This window comes from Symphodus melops (assembly GCF_947650265.1).
Source record: "Symphodus melops genome assembly, chromosome: 16".
Taxonomy (NCBI): domain Eukaryota; kingdom Metazoa; phylum Chordata; class Actinopteri; order Labriformes; family Labridae; genus Symphodus; species Symphodus melops.
Window position 1 is genome coordinate 10,614,619 of NC_136706.1, and position 15,274 is coordinate 10,629,892.

A 15,274-nucleotide genomic window follows, 5' to 3' on the forward strand; every position below is an offset into this window, starting at 1 on the left:
AGCTTTCTGGCTAATTTGGCTAATTTACGACACTGTTTCCAGCATGCTGTGTCGGAGAAATTACACTAAAGACTCAAAATGTTCAAAAATCTTTTTCAATTGAATTCTAAAATCTGAAAATTGCGAGTGATATCGATGCTATGGCAGAATTGTTTTTCAGCCCAACTGAACGTTTTGTTTGGATGATGATGATCCCATTATGTCAAAAGTTCAAAAATCTAAATGCACGCAAAACTAAGTATTTTGACACCTTAGAGGCGTCATTATTTACTTCATCCAGTAATCATTCCACAAGTATGTAAGTGGAGTGATTTTGAAAACAAAACATGGATCAGGAATCTGTACTAGATTCAAACTTCTGACAGATTACCAGCAGATGACCTGGCTAACATGGCTTCTTGGAGGACAACCATTCTTTTATTTGAAAACAACAAAGACCAAACAGGCTTAAGAAACAGTCGACTTGCACGCACGTACGCACGCACACAAACACACACTTATGCGGCTGGGCAAAGAGGTGTGTGCACTCGTGTGGTCTAGCAGCTGGGGAAGGCCTCTGCCTTGACCTTACTTGTCTGAAACCTGTTGCTGTGCCCCCGGAGACACAAAGACACATGGAGTAGGGCATATGGTTTAACATAAATATCACTGCCTTGTTTATCACCTGATTCTAATTAACTATGATGTCATGTTTTCTTTCGTCCTCTCTCGCTTTCCCTCTTCAACTCCTTCTATTATGTTTTTGCTGCCTTGGTCTTGGAATCTTCCCCCTCTGCTGCCTTTAGTTTCACTCCCCCCCCCCCCCCCGTTGTTTTAAAACTTTTGTCATTTCTCGGTAGAGCTCAAATAGGTTCCAAGATTACCGTCTCAGACCAAGGGTAAAGTTATCGAACAAACACAAACACACGCTTTACAGCAATTTTTTTTCATCGCGTCCATCATTTCAACTCTCTGCCATCTGTTTTCTCTGTATGTATATGTTTGTTACTTCATTTCCGAGGATGATGGAATCCACCAGAGTGGGTCTATCCCGCTGTGTTTATTGCAAAGAGGTCCTCGATCCTCTTTTTATGCGGAATCCTCAGTGCCTGAAACTTGTGTCAAAATGTGAGTAAGTATGATGAATCAGAGCGAGATTCAAATTTCCTTTCATCCTCCCAGGGCATCTAGTCCTTTGTTTATATGATTACTTGGGTGTTCTGTAAACGACATATCAAGTACAATTACTTTGAAATGTGTTCAAGACACTGATCCTCTCCTCCTCCTTTCCCCCCTTCGCCCTCCCTCATAAAGTTCAAGGGCTGGCATTCCTAAGCCAAGATGTCTTCATGATTTGGTGGTAGACCTTCAGAAATAAACCTTTTTAAAACTGACTTGTTACAAAACAGGAAACTACACTTGATCTCATGTTTGAGACTTATTTGTCCACTTGTTCATTTCCAGAACTTAGAATCTATCTGATTATATATTACGTGTAGAACTCTCAGAATGTAGTTTTATTGCACTTTTAATACGACTTAATGTGCTCTTGCCTCTAACCATAATGCGTAACAAGACCAGATTTTAAAAGGGGGGGCATTTATCCAAGACAGATGTTCGACTCTGATTATCAACCCCAGTGACATCTTAGTTGGTGTGCTTGGCGGCACCGGGCCACGCATCTCCCTCCCGTTTCTACAGTGGGCCGAACATGTTCCTAAAAACTGTTTTCCAATGTCATTTCTGAGTGTTGTGCTTGGATTTGTTTGGTTAGTGTTTGGTTTGTTGAGGCATGTGGCGAGGCTCAGTATGCGGTTTCTGTTTTGACTACATCAGGATCTATCAGACCTGTGTCGGACCTCAAATGAAACGTAAACCATCGGCTTCACACGTTCACAGCTCCTCTGTTTGCTCAGAGAGTCTTGTGGCCGTGCGACCTGACCGCAGCAGCAGCTGTGAATATTTTACATCCCGGGGAGAGGAGCAGAGAGAGCCGGAGAGACAGAGGAGGGGATAGAGAGCAAAAAAAAAAAAAAAAAGCTCTCGATTGGAGAAGGACGTGTTGGTTGGTAGGGGAGGTGAATAACTGAAAGAACCACAGTCCTGGGGGCATTTATGGCAGTCAAGGGGGGAGGGACGGGGGGGGGGGGGGGGGGGAGCGCGAGAAAGAAAGGGAGGAGGGGAGATGTTTGCTGAGAGGGCAGCAGTTAGGACGGGATGCCAAAGGGTAAAAAGAGGGGGTGAGTGGTTGAGAGGAAGAAGGGGTGATGGGGGCAATTTAAAGAGTTGCCAGAAAATGTGAAGTTGGAGGGTAGGGGGGGTTATTTAAAGGGGTATTTCAGAGGTAAAGAGACATGGGGGGGGGGGGGGGGGGGGAATCATTGGAAGCAGACCAAGGGAGTTCCTGGAACCCAGGAGGTGAACCATGATTCCTCTTTCTTTCATGTTCAACTTCTTTTTACCTTGTTCCTGTTCTTACCATTTGGTCCTCTGTAAGATTCACTCTGTCGTTGCTTGTTAACTGAAAGTCATACTAATAGCTCTTCATGCCGTATAGTGAACAACACAACCCTTGACCGACTATTTCTTCATAGTTAATTAAATGGCTTTTTTTTCTGCCACCTGGTCAGTGTCAGGCGAGGAGAGCCCATGCCTACATTTATACAGTAAGATTAAAAAGAAGTCAAAAAGAAGGATAATATTTTTGAACAGTGCTCTCGGTCTACCGGATAAGATGGAGAAAAATAAGTTTTGTGGTTCAAAGGGGTTGAACAAATCCCTACAAAATAAAAGCTGCTCAGAGAAGCTTGAATAAAGTACCCCAAAACACAAGTTCTTTTTAGTCTCACCAGTCAAACTGTCATCAACACAAGTGCAGCACAGATTTCTTGGACAGTCTGTTATGATGTAAGATATCTACAATGCAGGCAGCTATCTGAAGATGCAGGGATGGGATTTTTATTCAAAAGCTTATGAACCCAAATCATTTTCTCTCTTTCTTTTTTTCCCCTCTGGGATTCCCCTTCAAAATACCTCAAACATTGAAATTCAAATATAGAAGAAAGGATCACTTCATCTCATTTGAAAATGTATGACCTGCATAACCTGTCATATCAAAAAGTTTGACTGCCGCTTGTCCCTTCACACACGCAAGCACGCACACACGCAGACACACAGCTTTTTTCCGTCTACCTGTCTGTTCTGGTTGAGAGGAGACTTGTAGCTGGAGCACAGCCTCCATCCTCACTTCTCCTGAGGGCTTCAAGTTCCCTCCAACAGGTGGCTCAAACATTTGCCTTGGCTTGCGCTGAGGTAAGGTCTCTGTTGAAAAAAAAAAAAAAAAAAAGAAGATAAAGTTAGAGCCTGTTAGCAGGGGAGAGAAATATTATGGCAGAGAAGTGACTCTGCCACAAATGTGGTGAAATATAATTCCCTAAAGTAGAGTTTGTTTCATCGAAACGCGTTTGCTACAGAGAGATAAAAACAAGAATGTAAACATGTGTTTGGACTGATATTTTAGTTGAGGTTTTGATAAACCTCTGAAACGTTTTCCAGAGTCTGAGCCAGAGCGGAGCCAATACTCCCAAATTAGTCTCTCCTCTCCTGCAGCAGTTTTTTTTTTGACATCTCATTCCTGCCTCACTTAATTCATTTTCTTTTCCTCTGCAATGCTACGCCTCTCCTCTCCTCACCTTTCCTCTTCCAACCTCGCTCAACCCCCCTTACGCTCCAGAGGAATATGCTTGCAGTTGTAATGAAAATATATTTGTTGTTTTTGTTGGCCTTCTCCCCTCTCACTCCACTGGCGTGATTTAGATCCAGGGTCGCTGGAAGCGGCTACGGCAGCAGAAAGCATCTATTAGTCCTTGATCACTGGCTGCCTGACAGCAGAGTCAACATGCGGGGCATTAGGGCCTGACATGGGATCAAATAAAGACTAATTTACTGGGTGTCTGTATACAGTATAACCACATTAACCATCTGCTTTCCAGGGTATTCTTAAGGATAACCAAATAAGTTCAAGTGACTCAATGAATGGATTAAAGGAACAAGAGGTAGAGTTATTTGTAACTGTAACAGCAAACATAACGTATTTTAATGTAAGAGTTCAGAAAAATGTTTATTTTACAAACATATTTAGTACGTAACATATTTGTTTAATTTAAAGGCAACATGACCACCAACCACATTTTTTCCACTGGAAAGAATTTGTTTAAAAAGAGGATCTGGTTGAATGTCTTGTTTACAGTGCTGGGTAAAGAGTTTGATACAAAACACGAGATAAAGAATACCTTTACCACCTGCTTTTGATTTATTTTGAGGCTTTTTTGTGCCTTTATTGGAGAGAAAAGTCAGGGAACAGAGTTTAAAAATGGGGAGAGGGGGGGGGGGGGGGAATGGCATGAGGGAAAGGAGCAACAGTTCAGATTTGAACCCTGGCTGCCCGCTTCAAGGACCTCAGCCTCTGAACACGGGACTGGTAATTTGTTCCAGAAACAGACAACACCTTCAGACTAAAAGCCGACAAGCCCAAGCCCGGCAAGACAAACATCCATGGAAGTTAGCAAACTTGGTATTTCACTTAATGTTACATTAGAAGTGTTGGTGTAATGTGGGCTGATGACATATTCAACATGCTTTTAATCAAAATATTAAAATATTTTGTATCCACTATTGGAGAGAACAGCAATATTCAAAACGTTCAGAGTAGGTTAGAGTTTGTTATAGATGCGGGAGTGTTCGCTTAAGTCCTTGTTTGAATCTGTCCTGCATGGATTCCACCCCATGCTGAATGTCATCTCCAAACATTTTCCATTTTATCAGCTGTCTTATCTAAAGAGAGAAAATATGGCCCATAGAATAACCTATGGGCTCCCATGCCAAACAGCAGAGCATGCAATGGTGTCTCGAAATGTTCAATCCTCTCTAGGAAAGCCATACCAATATCCAGTCCTCATCGGACATTAAAGCCCTGTTTCCACCAAGCGGTTCAGTTCAGTTCGTCACGGTACAGCATGCACTTTGTTGTGTTACAACAGTCAAAAGTTGGGAAAGGTGCCAAAGAAACGTCCTGCTACTTTTCTTTTGGGATGCCAAGCAAATCGATCAGACCCTAAAATATGGAGCTAGAAACACTTCAGTCCATTAACTGGATAAAAGAATCGTCCCATCCCGTGTGACAGCAATAATGAAGGACAAAGAAATTCCAGGTTTAAATATCCATCCTATTTGTGAAGACGATTTTCGATCTTTTGCATTATTTATTTGAGGAAATGTGTGGAAACATGCGTTGTTGACGTGCTGGCTTCTCTGACAACAAAGAAGCAGGCGGTATGTCCTCCCTTTTCTGGTCTGGAATGGTCTGCATTTGTGTTGACCAGAGCAGGTTGGCAGTTTTAAGGCTCTCCACATGGCTCTTTTGGATCAATTTGAATCTGACAGTATCGAATGGTACTGAATCAAATCATTCTGTATTTCAATCATCCCTAAATAGTATTGTAGCTCTTTAGAGAATAGAATCCGATGGAGTCATCTTTTGAAAGAGAGATTACACGCCATACTCTGAGTGTCACAATTACAATTTGGAAGGGGGTTCGACTATTATTTTGGCTTTCAAAAACTGAAAATCTCTCATTCAGACTCACTTTCATATGTACAACGAAGCAAACACTTTATATTCATGAGACTATAATTGTAAAGCATTAGGGGTTTTGAGTGATTCCTGTTTGTTTATCTTAAAACACATATTGTTAAACTGTAGCTATCCCCTACACTTCCCTGATCTGACGGTTGGTAATACTGTACGTGGGGCTGCAGCCGAGGCTGGTGTGACATATGTGTGGTTAGTGTGTGTGTAAAGTAAGAACAGACTCATGTGTTTCAGATGAAGTATGGTTGCAAAAGGAGTGAGAGGGTTTTCTGCGGTAGTGTGGGCAGCTCAGTGTTGTACTTGCATAGAAGAGGGTTGTGGCATAAGTGAGCTATTTCAGGGGGTCTCTCCTCTTGCATGTGTTAGTGATGTCACCGCTAAACTTCAAACTTGCATATGCTGGTTTTTATATTAAAAAAAGATAAATGTGTGCATGTTATAATTGATGAAAGTAAGAGGAAACGTTTCTATTTCAAATCTTTGTCCTTGAACATGTCTTCATTCATTTATCGTCATACTTATGTTGGTGTTGATATGGTCTTGGATGGCACAGCATTGGACAGAGTGGTAACAACCACTTTGTACATCATTATCAAAATGTAGGTCTACAACAAAATGATCAGAAAGGTATGACTGAAAGTTTCTAAAGAGTTTAAGGGTTAGCTGGTGTGACATTCAGGCTGTAGCTTACTTAATCGGACTCCTTGTCATTCACTGTGATAGAGAGTTTGTGATATGGTGGGTTGTGGTAATCAACATATTTACACCTAAAAATTGTTGCGCAGCATACAGGGTATATGAAAAAAGAGATCAAGCATTGTTTTATTCTCCTATATGTTTGCATCCCTTTTGCTGCCTCATGTTATGTGTTTCATTGTACTGCTTTGTACTGCTTCAGCACCTGTAACTTAATGATATTTAGAGCTAGTTTTACCCACGTGTGTTTATGACAAATGGAACCAATTAAAACCCCTACAATAATATCATAGATCTTGTGAGTTGATGTCAAACACACAATGTTCCTTTGTTACAACTTACACCACTACTAGGTATGCTGGGGGAGGTAGAAACAGACACAAGAAGTAAAAACAGAGGCTATGCCATGTGCTTTAAAATGTGATCTCAATGGGTTAATAACCTGGTTAAATAAAGGTTGAATTAAAAAATATCCAAAACAGAGGTTTATGAATTCAAAAGAACAATCCAGAACTAAGTCTCTCTGTATCTGTGAGTGACCATAACTGAAAACTCTGCTTTCTGTTTGACACACAATGAGTGTGTGTTTATGTGTCTGTCTGTGTGTGTGTGTGTGTGCCCGTGTCTCAATTAGTCAACAAGAATTAACGATTTCTAATCATGATTAACCTTTTCGCACAATGTATCTGTGTTAAAAAAAAACGGTCTAATAAATCTAAACATGTCAATGTGTGTGTGTGTGTGTGTGTGTATGTTTGTGTGTGCAGTGTTTTGCAGTATCTGCTTTGTATTACATGGCAGATCTCATGTGCTCATGTGTAACGGGATAGTTGTGACGCTTAAAGTCACCATGAAATGGAACCTCAAGTATCCAACTGCTGTGTCGTGACGTATTTCCACCTGAAACGGGATAAAACCAATCACAAGGTAGAAGGCTGAATGTTGGGATGAATTTGATTGGATCATTGAAAAGTGGGCTTCTCAAAACAAATATGGCAAACTACAGTGATGACTTGGATGTGGACATTAGCCTAATGTCAAAATTAGACAGAGCTTTTAATTTCTTGAAAATTAGTGCAGAAGGATTCATTGGATATTTGAAAAATCTAACAAAAAGACAAACTATTGTTATTTCAATGCAAAAAATACTCTGATAATGCTTCATCAATATATTTGGTAGAAGGATTAAAACTGAGAAAATGTGTGAGAGAGAGAGTGGGGTATGAAACACAGGACAGCTTTTAACCTCGGCACTCTGCCTATAGCCTCTGAACATGGTGAACAATAACTAAAAACTAGACCACTGTACATGCGTCTTCAAACTATTCTATATGAGTTTAGTTTCTCCATGATGTGTATCTTGAGCAGACACCTAAAAAACATCAAATAAGAGATTCTTTAATAGTTTATACTAAATATACTGTAAACACATTCTGCACACAAAGGGGAGACCAAGTATGGCTGTTACATGGGAATAGTTGTAACACCAGCATTTCTACCAATATGGGACAACATTGATCATATAAATGAAACATTGCTCTGTGTGGAAACTGTCTCCCTGCCTGCATCAATATAAAACAATACAAAACAAAACAATTCAACCTTGCATGCTCCAGCTCCGATCGTGGACAAGATGAGGCCTGTGATTGGTCGGTTTAGTTGTTGCTTGTGGTAATGCACACACATGCATGGTGTGGTTCCACAATCACAGACACTGATGAGGTTTCCAGTGATGCACTTTGCCCGTCAGCATGGTAGAAGACATCACATTCTGCACATACTCCATGCCATTCTCTTGAACAACCTCGAACTGATCGGCATTAGAAGACAAGTTCAAGATGGGTAGACAAACAGAGGCCTTTACACGAGTCCAAATCAGTAATTCATGAGGTAAGATGTTTTTAGAACTTTCAGGGTTCTGAAGAGGATTTGTTTACGCTGAAATAATAGTCAAACTGCGATCTAATAATCGAAAGCAGCTGGATTCATGCTTTTGATTAATTGTAAACAAACCACAGCCATCCTCCAGCAGGTGAGCCAGGACTGTAATGTTCTCATTTTGTTACAGTTGAGATTTAAACAGAGACTGTAACAAAATCTAATCTGCACCTATTCATTACAAAAGAAAACCGTGAAATCCATTTATATTGAGCGACACTGGAATGAGAAAAAAGGACAGGGCAGCGGAATTGAAGACAAGCTTTCGGTTGATAAAAGCCGAAGATGTCTGAGTGGCAAGAGCACCCTGTGTCCATATTACAGTTAAAAGAAGAAAAGAAAAAAGGCACGATCCCCTTTGCAAATGTAAAACACATGTTGGCTCCATATGAAAGCAATAAACAGCTTCTGGCCCCATGTCCCCAATTCCAGCCGCCATAGAGGGCGAGTGTAGATAATGGCAACAATGACTGCCCAAAACACATTTATAGCATTTCATTTTGTAATGTGCTGCATTCAAGTCCCCAAGGTTATATGAGAAACATTAATTTATCATTAATTACACAGTTTGAAATCCTGATGGAGAGCATGTGTGAAAGCTTAGTGTATTTATAGCCATGAGTTTTTATTTGTATTTTACTATGGTGAGAAACTGAAATGAAAATGTAAGAACTTAATCTTTAAATAATTGAGAAGTCTTTATAGTGTATGAATGGACAAAAACGGGAACATTATTTAAAATTAAGTTAACCGTTTTGAAAGCAGTCGACCGTTGCGTTGCATCATTTAAAAGCAATTACAGGACATACATCTAAATTAAGTCCAAGCAGGTGACTGGACTGAAGCTCGTGCTGCCACAGTAGCTGTGTTGTGTCCTCAGCAGACACCGGCTGCCTGGTGCCCTGAGGGTGTCCCCACAGTCTGGCAACCTGATTCACGCATTTTGACGCACACAAATCACCACTGCTCCAGCTTTAACAAATAAAGACAAACCGTTTCACAGTGCATTCTTGTTCATATTTTTCCTAGACACTGTAGACAAAAGTACCAGACATCAACTTCAAAAAACGACAGCTGAAAACAAGAGAAAACAAAAGGAAAAGCCCTTCCTGAACAGATTTCGATTCATTAGACTGTCAAAAATGATGGCCGGCTAATAGGAACCGCAGGTCGCTGGAGACTTTGCGGTTCGAGTGTAACGCATTCATCCCTCGCAGTCTTTGTTTTACAGCGGAGGGAACAGTGGTTATGGCAGAACAGGACTAGGACGGGTAACCACAATGTCACTCACAAGACTGTGACCAGACTCGATGTGGGTACATGTGTGAGTACTCTATTTGTTGTCAAAGCCTGGTGCTACATGTGCATCTGTTAGCACAGACGGCATGTGTGCAGCCAGCGTGTATTGTCTGTCGTCAGTCATGCCAAGCTGTAGCGCGGCATCTAACCACCCCGGCCCACTCTATAGGAGGGCAGCGGCGGTTTCCACTTCATCTGTCCCCTCAGGTCACCTAAAGATCCAGATGTGCGATAGCTCGTAAGCTCGTGACTCTGGCGGGTCTGGTTAGGACTTCCATGAGTTCAAAGTGTTTGCAGTTTGCAGCTGCTGTCTTTGGCGGGAAAGGTTATTTGGCAAGAGTTAGTTAACCTTTCTTGTACTTTTTTTTTTTTTTAACTTTGTGTGTGTGTGTGTGTGTGTGTGTGTGTGTGTGTGTGTGTGTGTGTGTGTGTGTGTGTGTGTGTGTGTGTGTGTGTGTGTGTGTGTGAGAGAGAGTGTGCATGCATGCATGCTTGTGTGTGTCTCATAAAGGATGTCAGACTATTTCATAAAAGGCTCCCAAATGCTGTGCTCCTGCTGGCTGTTTGTTTAGAGAGAAAACAAGCAGAATGAGACAGAGGAGACTCTTCAATTTCCTTATCTCTGAATCGTCCTGGTAACTGTCCAATATGGTGTGTGCATGTGTGTGTGTGTGTGTGTGTGTGGTTGTAACTGTGAGTGTGTCTGCTCTTTTCGAATCCAGTCTGTGTGACCTGCATTCACAAGCAGCCTCTTTTCGCTCTGCTCTACAAAGTAACAGTCTCCATATGGCCGGCGTTAAGATGTTGTGCTTTGTCTTGCATGAAATGGATCGGATAGAATACATGACAGCCCAAGCTTTTTTTCAAGTGTTTTCCCAGTACTTCATATCACACACACACGTGCACACACACGCACACTCCTTGAAATACAAGCGGAAGTTTGCAACAAATTTAGAAAGTTCCCTCCGTACGTCTTTCAGCAGAAATAGGACAACACATAATGTATTCTAATTTTATTTGACATGAAGTCAGAGGTGCTACTCTTGGCCAGAATAGATTTCGTAAAATGGAAGAAAAAAAAACACGAAAGAAAGGAAGTGTGAATTTAATTTACTTCCATAGACTGCTTAAAGTGGAAGACTGTTTACGAATAGCTTTCCAAGGAAATGGGACATACATTATTTATCATCTCAGCTACCTTGACTCCTGCATCCTGCCCCCTTGTTCCCTTTTCAACATGTTGCTTTGCCTCACACTATGCTGCTCGTAGTTGTTCTCACCTTGACATCTCTCTCTCTCTCTCCTGTTATTCTACTAGCAGAGCTCTTCCAGCCAGATGTACCCTATAGTTTATCTTACCTTGGCTCTAAAACTCAGGTCCTCAATATGATTAAGAAGAGTCAGGGCCTGAGAGCACACTTCAAAAGGGGGGAGAGATGAGGAACCTCAGGGAGAGAAGGAGAAGGCAAGAGGGACGTACTGAGTACTTAATGATCACACATTTATCTTCTGTGAAGTCACTTGCTGTGCTCATGCTGTTTGATTTAACTGTCAATTACAAATAGAAAAGGCAATTTGTACACTCAGCCGTTCTCCAGGATACCTCAATGCCAAGTTTTCACAGACTGAAGTTCAGGAAATATCACTTGGATCTGAAATATCACAACTGGAATACTGAAATTTCAATCATCAAACATCATCTTTAGCTGAGTCAGAAAAAGCAACAACTAATAACAATTAATTTGGCCAAAAGTTTGCATGTCATCCTCTCACATGGAATACACGGCAGCAAACAGAGGGCATGAGTTGAGGTCACTTTTCCACTGGACCACGCCCCCTTAGTCGGACTGAGTGTCAAAACATTCAGAGACACAGAGGACAGTTGGACTTGACAGATATCCCTACTTACATGGAATCAGAAAGAGGGTTTTCCTGACAGAGCCAATGAAGTACACAGAGCAAAGCTTAAAGACACACATTTCAGTTTGTAGTATGTCACACAGAGTTTCGGATCACTACATAGTAAGTGTTGGATTAGTTGTTTTTCTATAGTTCAGTGATCCATTTGCTTTACTTTGTTTGTTGAATCTGTTTGCACAGTCACTTGAACAACAGCAGAGCTGTTTCTAAGTGACACTTTACTGTACAAGACAAGATGAGACCCCACGGCAGTCATGTCTATATTGAACCCCTACAGTACACCTGCATTCTGCACTCTGTTTCTTTTCCCCCCTGAGAAGAAGTGCTTTAACAAAATAAAGATGAAGGACAGCCAGTGAAAAAGAGAAGGATCCTTTCATTTATTTCCCACAGTGTGGGAGGGGCCCGCTGAGTCACATCCACTTTGAATTGTTACTCACATACTGTATGAGGCTGCAAGCCTCGAGGTGTCTTTGACCTTTAATCAAACAAAGCTGGTTCAAGTAATGGTGCAAGTACTGCTGGCAAAGTGAAACTCCCCACAGGGATGTAATGCGGTCTTACTCTGAGTACAAGTTGCACAGGCAGAAGAAGAACCAAAAAGAGAAGCAGTTTGCTATATTTAAACAAAAACTATTGTAGACATGGACCTGCATTTCCCTCTATCCATCCATGCATGCATCTGTTGTCCCGTGACATCATGCTCAGGCTCAGAAGCTCTGGTGTAATACGGTCACGGAGGTGTGTAAGTTGTATTTATTATGAATCTCAACAACTTGTTCTATTTCACAGCTTCCTGTTTTATCAGAAATGAGAACAACTGCATTGTTGAATCGTGATAACCAGTGACCATACAATCCATTTCAAAACTTGATGTGGGGTTGTGAGTACTGTTAGCTCGCTCAAGTAAGGCTAGCAGAAATGTTAGCTAGGTACCGCCTGAATGCTAATGTTAACCATTTGAAATGGGTAACATAAACACAGTTCCTGAAACTTCCTCAAACCCTTTCTCCCAAATCGTCCTCCTGAATCCTGTGTTCAAACTCTGACTTCTATGTGATGTTATCGGTAAGTGACTTCAAATGAGCACTGTAAGTTCAGGTGATTGCTTATAGAGTATGATGCAATTAACACACATACACTTTACATTTTAAAAGACGTGTCTTAATGTAGCAAAGTGTATTTTGTAAAAAAAAATGTTGTTGCAAATCTGAGGTGACAGAGGGAATGACGACACGCTGTACACATCGTCAAGAATACGAGTCAAACCTTCAACCAGTGTGATGCAAACTAAAGTTTCTGTTCTCGGGAAAACCGCTTTACCAACTGAGGTAAACTACTGACATCAACTACTGACCCAAATCCCTCTATATTTCCACCACCACCATGTCGTTTTTAGGTCCTGATCAGTGAAGCTATAAAATAATGATTTTCATGTTCCATGTTTTAATACTATTTACCAACCATTATTACAGCAGCACACCATTATAACACTATTTGAGCTTTCCACTTGGAGCATAGCCAATGAACACAACTGTACACATTGGGGTGCTCTTTGGTTGTAGCAAAGTTGAAGAGGTAGACTTACAACACACATTTGTAAGATTGCTGCCAGCCCTACATGCCTTAAGTCCTTCATTTCTCAATTCTTTAAACTGGCCAGATTCCTCAGACAGGGTTGGAAATGTTCACAAAAAAGATAAATCCTACAGTACTTCTTAATCATTCAGACTGTAAATATCACCTGGAAACCCAATACAGCTCAGCTACATTTACAGTTTAAAATGATCAAATGCCACATCACTCTTCCAGCCTCATGTTAAGACTGTGTGCCAGGAGCATGATTGTGGATCACCACCCCCCAAATCACAAAGAAGAAGCAACCACGAACAAACACATACACGAACGTGAGATCTTTGTCGGCGGAATATAACAGTGGTGGTAATATGCTGATATCGAGAAACATTTGTTCAATGTCTTGTAAACCGATGAAAGCCAAACATTTTATTTGTGATGATGACTCATCCTGTTCATCTGTGTTTGTCAAAGTACACCTGCATGTGTTTGAAATATAGAAATGAAAAGTTATATCCTTTTACTCCAAAAGAAAATCAAGTACAGACCCAAGCTGTAAAGTGATCTGCTCCAAACACTGACTGATCTGAGGCAGAAAACGCGGCTGCATATCCAAATGCTGCTCTCGCTCAGGTAGTTTAACAAAAACAAAACAAAAAATCATGTTTTATACACATAAGAGACTCCATGCTGTAAATCTGCACACAGTGATCTGACACAAACTTTTTGCATGATTAGAATTTTAGCATCGACTCTAGAGCATGATAGAGAATAGATTTACCACAGATGTTGGAGATGTTAAATTTAGCTCTGTGTGATCTTTTCCACCGCAGTTCTATCTAAAAACCTTGCCAAAAAGCCTTGGACAAGCACAGACTTTTAGCACCAAATTTATTAGCAAGGGGATGATGACCCACCCTCCCGATGAAAAGCCCCCGTTAAAAATGGGAATAGTGAGTGGATCGCAACTCTTTTAGATCAGAATGGCTGTAGCTGTGACATGCTCGGGAGGGCCATGGCCATAAAAGATATTTGCTTTGGTGATATCATTCTCGATGATCAAATGTGAAAGTGTCGGGTTTAGGTGTTAGGACTTGGAGTCGGACGTCTGTCACAGGGCCAAGTGTCTAAACTTCCAGTTAGATGACCGATGTAAGGTGTGATGGATGGGTGCTGGATCTTCTTTTGTTAATTTAAATCAATGTTGATCACAATCAAGGTTGTTTGAGTCGATTGGACTGGATTTGTGAGACCAACTATGGCCACAACAACGTAGGTTTTGAAGAGAGTGAGGAAGCTCTTGCAGGCGCTACAAACCAGGCGCTACAAACCATTTACCACAGTAGAAAACCCCTAAAATCCATCAAACAGGGTAGCAAAGGTGTACAGATGACTGTCCTGTGCTTATGTTTGTCATGAAAGAAAATGATACTGTTTCTGTTAGCAAGATGGTGGAGCCAAATAGGGAGACAGTTTGAACAGTCGAAAGCAGCCTTTAAGGGTTTAAAGTGGTAGTAAGAAGCTCATACTGTACTATGCACCCTATGAGGTGCATAGAGGGGCACAGGGGTGAAGACACAGGATTAGGTTTTGTTGTAGAGGGTATATCAAACTGATCAAATTGCTCTTAACCCTATGGGAGTAAAGAGTGGATGCACCATATCAGGATAGCAGCTTCCACCACAACAATTAACGACAAGCCTCCAAATACAACTGCACGTGCATGAAGTTGTCAGCATTCTCACACTCTTACTTTTGACATGATACATGAGAGACAGAAGCAATCCATGGAAAACTACAAACAACAAGGAATCATCCAAGTGTGAAGCATCTGACAGAACTCCGCCCTGAGTCTTGGACCAACCTGCTCATCAAAGACAGACGGGGGAATTACCCAGGCCTTGTGAACGAACACACACACACACACACACACACACTCTTGTATACAAACACACATACAGAAAAACACAGACACAGGATCTAATGAGTCCCAGCTGTGAATTGTTGCGTGATACAGCAAGACAACAATTAATGTTGAGAGGACATGTTGACCTACAAAACAAAGAGTAAGAAGAAGAAAAGGGAACGTTCAGGGATTCGAGCAAAGAATAGAGAAAATATGAAGATAAAATATGAAACAATTTACATCCTGTCATTAGTTACAATGTGGTTGTAAGGGGAGCGCAACTTTCTTTCAGGTTTAGTTTGGCTATGTTT

General features: G+C 41.2%; 1 long non-coding RNA gene across 3 annotated transcripts in view; it reads right to left on the bottom strand.

Annotated features, from left to right (window-relative positions):
- The window catches only part of LOC306837454, a 96,060-nt gene that overhangs the window by 52,901 nt on the left and 27,885 nt on the right, over positions 1-15,274 (bottom strand). For all 3 annotated transcript variants that reach the window (XR_013780932.1, XR_013780933.1, XR_013780934.1), the window contains exon 2: positions 3,172-3,300. This is a non-coding gene — a long non-coding RNA (uncharacterized lncRNA). The remainder of the gene's footprint in view (positions 1-3,171; positions 3,301-15,274) is intronic.